Source organism: Diadema setosum, chromosome 1, assembly GCF_964275005.1.
Source record: "Diadema setosum chromosome 1, eeDiaSeto1, whole genome shotgun sequence".
NCBI classification, from domain to species: Eukaryota; Metazoa; Echinodermata; class Echinoidea; order Diadematoida; family Diadematidae; genus Diadema; species Diadema setosum.
The window spans coordinates 47203159-47209276 of NC_092685.1; positions in this window are offsets into that span (position 1 = coordinate 47203159).

The window sequence follows — 6118 nt, forward strand, 5'->3', positions numbered from 1 at the left end:
AAGCTGTGAGGGGATGACATCATCATTTCACTATTTGACTATTTATATTGACTGCATGCTCAAGAACTGTTTCCTGAAAAAATAGCGAAACTTAAGGTTATAACTTCTTTATTTTTCATCTGATTTTGATCAAATATTCATTGTTGTGCTAAGAACATATTTACTCGTCCTTTTCGGACTAACTTTTAACAGTTCTGGAATTCCCCTTTAAAGAAGATCACCAGGCTGAGGATCTTTTTTATCCTTTTTTTTTCTCTCTCTCTCTTGCTTTTATCTGCGCATAAAGTGCATTAATATGAAGTTAGGCTTGTGTGTCATTTTAGCAGACTATGTGAATTGCTGATTCTGTTGATGATTGTTCAATATGTGACAATTCTGACGAACAAACATGAAATACAATATGTGGGATAAATAGAATTTGTTAGCTTGCTTTCATTGGATATTTGTTTATTGTTTTATTCATGCATTCTTCGAGTACATAATACGTGACGTGATACTTAAATACCATGACATGCATAGGATATTATGACTGAATACAGAAGGTACTCTATATCATATAATGCAATAAAAAAAGATCAAGGAACCAATGTCACCACATATTATGGCCTATCAACAATACTGATAAAATTTCAAGTAAAGACGTCATCAAATCTCTGGGAAATGATTGTTGAAAAATACAGAAGAACACCATAACATGCAGTTGCTTAATTATGGAGCCAACCATCTACATATCTATCATCTATGAAACACTCTTTGCGTTGAGGAATGTGTAGTAACAGAGGACTAATTCGGAAAAGGTTGCACAAAAATAAAATTGACTCTCTGTGGAATCGGTAGGAATTACTGAGTTATCTCTCATTTAAACTGTTTAAAAAGAGCATAATGTATTGGGGCAATGCACATTGGGAACAGAAACAGCACTAAAACTTGGTTTTTGTTTCATCTACAAATGGTGAAAATGCCCTTAAACATTTTGTGGGTCATTTAAAGTAATCGTGAATACCTTTACCAATGTAGGCTAAAGAGAATAGGCATGGCATGATTGGATATGTTTGGTTGATACATTGTGTGGCAATAGATGGGTTCTCAGGGCACCTTGAACAAGGTGTGTCACGTACGTACTAAACCCTTTGAGAAATCAAGAGAGTCTCAGAGACGAGCGATCGATATGATGTTAGTTTGCTGGAAAGGAAAGGTGTGAGTTTTTGCGTCATAATAGGTCAAGTAAAATCAAATCGTGTGTTAGAGAAATGTTCTTCTTCCCAGGAGTATTGAAGGAGGAACTAGAATTCTGTGAGTGGGCGTGTGTTTGTAACCTCTCTCTTTCCAACACATTTGTGCGCACGAGAGCTTAAGAAGTGTGTTCCTCACACAGACACACACAGACACGAACACATACGTTTTACAAGGTAATTCGTACAAGACAAACATACTACGTAATTATGCTGTGGGGAAAATCAACATGACGCCAAAGACATTACAGTGCTTGTAGGAGAATTGTCTTGCGTCAGAATTTCCCTAAATAGATCGATATTAAACACGGTTTGTTGCGCCACGACCCATACAGTTAAGATCTAATGAAGATATGGAAGGGGCTTTGTTTAGAAAAGATTATGTGAATGTTCATGGCAACTCTACAATTGCCATCGTTCAAGGCACAGTTGTTTTCTCAAAAATTTACTCAATGTGATGATAACGAAACATCTTTAAAAAGAAATGCTTTTTAACAAAATCTGGCTTACATTTCATCAGCGTTGCTCGGTGCCTTATATCGTTTTGCTTGCTTGTTTATTGTTGGTTCTTTTGTTTGTTGTTGATTCCTAAGTGTTGCTAATGTTTAATTTCCCGGCCTCTGTATTATTATCCGCCTTTCCACTCATTTAGATAGCTATCATTCAGTCCCCCTATATTTCCCACTACTACAGAAACATGCAGTATATAATGCTTTATCTTTATACTTGCAATTAGTATGTGTGACATTTATTGTGTTTATGTGTCAATTATCTATCAATACAGACCTTCAATCGTCCTTCTCCATAGATCTCACGCCTTTTCGTGAGTTCATTCCTAGAAGTCTGTAAATCATAGGAGACTTTGCACATCTATGATAGACACTTTTACTTCTTCTAATTTCAAGATGAAGCAGTGTCAAGAACAATGCATCCGATGCTGTCGCAGAATTTTGTCCAACGTAGTTGTTGTACACTATACGTACTTACTGTGTGTCTTTTTTTAAATCTATTCCGTTTCTTTTTCACAGGGTAGTCATTTCAGTTAAAGAAAATGTATTTGAAAATAGTTTGGGAAAAAGGGGGAGAAGGTTTTTTTTTTTATGAAGAGATAGTTAAAAACGACTATTGCATATTTTTTTCATGCTTATTTATTTATATTCACCACTTATGGTTTGAATGACCCTATTCAGCCACTGGCTATTGGTACCTTCTGATAAGAAAATTATTTCACTTTTCAAGGATAGAATTGTCAGTGAAATTACCGATTCCAAACAGCAATGCATCGGAGATGTGGATAATTCGATGCTGTGGCATCCTCATTTTCCGCTAACCTTTTCGTTTTGCGTCAGTAGCCATCTCCCTTGATTCTTCCGAGTTCACAAATAGTGAAAAGAAATGTCCTCGTACAAAGGACGAACGTTTCAACGCGCCTATATACAGTCGTTTCGCCATGACATCGTGAGCTTGCTGTGTAATAGCCAATTAGAAGCTTGATTGTTATCATGAAGGATCATTACACTTGTAAGAGAGTGTTATAACTACACTGTCAGATACTGTAAAACATGCAGTTCATAATGAATGATGACAGCGGCACAAAAAAAAAAGTGTATTGAAATTTGAACTTAGATATGAAAAATTCAGTGACTTTCACGTAAGACAGTATCTGATATTGTAACATACTTCACACAACACTCAGTCTTAGCAACGGAGCAAGTATGTCCTTATTGCGAAAGTAAGAAAGACATACCAGTATTTAGAACTGATTGGTGTTACGCCAGCAGTAACTCTATCATGACTGTGACCGCTTTTTCCATGTCATTCTAATGACTTACCGACATTCACAGGAACATAAGTAGGCTTTCATTGCATTTGTTTTTAAAAATCTGCTGATCACTGCATTCACTCTATGAAACTCTTTGCTTTTTTTTGGCACTGCATTGCGTTGTTTACATACACGTTGGCACACATAATATACTTTATACGAAACTTTACATCTTTGGTGAATGCAGTTGTAAAGAGTTAAGTGTACATACTTTACAAAACGTATTTTGTTTCTTCTGGTGCTTGTTCTGTGCACAATGCATGCAGGGCTCCCTTGAAAAGCAGGTTGAAAATACTGGATATCAGCAGAACTGAACGAAGTGTCCCTGTTAAAAGATGCAGTAAAGGAAAATAATAAATGAATTGATGGATAGGTAAGCAAGTAAATGAATAGATAAGCAAATAAAACAGCAAGAAAATAAATCAACCCACGTCTTTTTTCAAATAAATTCATTCAAAACACTATGAATAATATAGATGCATAACGTAAAGACAGGTTTGTTCCGTGCTACCGAAAACAGCGGCATCCTATTTTATCATCGCATTGTTGTAAACACACAGTTTTCCCTTGTATTAATCTTTAGAAATGTGTTCTATTCACCTTACCAATCTTCTTTTTGTCGTGTGATGAAAGTCATAAACAGATTCCAAAGTACAAGTCTTATTAATTTTGTCTTTAAAATACATGTACATAAGGATTACAGGTTCTATTCTTGTTTGCGTGAATTACCCTTCAAAACATGGTTACTATCACGCCATCGCGTGTTTTATCCCTGTAAAACCGTGACGTTGCCTTCGTCATTGTTGTAAACACAAACCTTTTTTCCCCTTAAATCTTGATTCGGTCAGTCTGTTCTTTTCTCCTTACCATCAGTGTTATTTTCTCCCAGCTACTACAACGGATATAGCGATCTCGAACGACTGGATTAGAGTAGTATCCAGAACGTCATACTTCTTCCGTCACTCGGTAAATCCTTCGAATCTTATAATGATCTTTATGGGAAGGCGCCGAGAAGAGCATTATCACGAAATACTGGCTGCCATTAAGAATTTTAATGAACGTCGTCATATCTACTATATAAATAGTACATGTACCATTCTTTATAAAAAGAATGAAATAAAACGTAGAATATATCGGATGTCACATTTCAGGTGTATAGGATTTGTCTTATCATGTTATTCAAAGTGTTCAACGACTCACGATCACTGATGAAAATAATCCATCTCATTTTGTGTTCTATTCGAGGCCTTCTTTCATTCGACACTGTTTTATTTGACCTCACATATAATTGTCTGTTTAGGACGTATGTTGCCTTGTTCATAGATAGAATATCGGTCGGTTAAAAATGTTAGATAAATAAGTTCATGCAGAACAAAGTTGTAGTGTACTTAAATTACGTCAAATAAATCCTTGTGCAGTTGTGTGAGCATATTGGTGCAGTAGAGATGTTAGACTTGAAAATCAAACGGGGTAATAATTGGAATGAAACCATGGCAACTATGACTTCTTTTCTGTTTTAAATTTCCAGAAAGAGAGAAATGAGTGACACGTGAAGTGAAGAACATTCTCATAGTGTGTTTGTATTGAGATCTAATTATTGTAATAAGGTTTTTCTGACCACTTTTGGCTATTACGATGATTTTGACGTTTTAAGAAAGTATATTCTATATTTGAGAATTAAAGACATGTGTCTCGCTATTACAAAAAAGCAGATGCTTGTAAGAATATTTAGGTCCCCAGAAAATAACATTTGCACACACACACACACACACACACACATCATCATCATCATCATCATCATCATCATCATCATCATTCTTATCATCATCATCATCCACGCAAGTAGTATGGACAAGCAAGCGCGCATCTACCAACATACAACAGAGAAAAATGAAAGAGAGAAAAAAATAATATTGTACTTCAGATGGTGGGGGCATTTAGGCTGCAAACAGCAAATGGAATCCGCCGAATTATTATTTTCTTATATCACCTTATTCAAGCAGGGTTTAGGGGAAGGACACAGTGGTGCGTGCATGTTTTTTCCTGTCCAACGCAAACCAAAAATATATATATATATATATAAATATTTTAGTGGCTTAACTGGACTGTGGATTTCTTTCAAAATACATTAAAAAAATTACCTGGTTACCTCTGAATCATTCAAGTACGTCGCCAATTCCAAACGCGCGATTATTCATGAGGCTCGGTTTTCAATTTTCATCCATAAATTATTCAGTAAGAAGAATGAAAGAGAGAGAGAGAGAGAGAGTGAGATCAGGCATCCTTTTTTTTTTTTTTTTTTTAAGTCGACTGAATTCTAAGAGTCTGCCGTGTTTCAATGAAAAATTCATCAGAATGCGCCATATGCCTTTTACAATTCTAAAAAAAGAACAACACTCCAATGGGGAATCTCATATCGTTGATCCCTTCCTGCCTCATTCAAATTCAAATTCAAATTCAAATAGTTTTTATTTCCATGTAAAGCAATATAAAGTTATATACATAACCCTTACATGAGTGCAGAATGTTTTAAGGAATTTTGAATCACACGAGCTTCACCAAAACATTGAATACAATGCAAATACAAAAATACAAAAATACAGAAAATACATAAAATACAAAAAATACAAAATTTTTTATTTTTTATTCATGTTCCATATTCCACATTTCATACAAGTTTTATATTCCATTTGACTTTAGAAAAAGAAATGTTTTTAACACAACAGTCAGTTTGAAACAAAATTGCACAAATGTATCAGGACATATAAGTGACGTGTAATATGAGGAACCCACTAAAAAGCAACGCTTGTAGGATGTAGGTTCCAAAGAAAATGATATAGGCTTTTAGTACAGTATGTCATTGTCAAAAATGACGTAACATGCAAAAATACACGTCGAGAATATTTTTTTTAACGGAATGTATAAAGTATTGTATGATGTTCCTGATTAAACTTAAGGTATCAATGTTATAAGTAAAGTAATAAATTGATCAAACAAATTAAATCATCCGAGCGAGGCATCATTTGAATATGCAGAAATATTTCAAGTGATCACGGCAAAATAA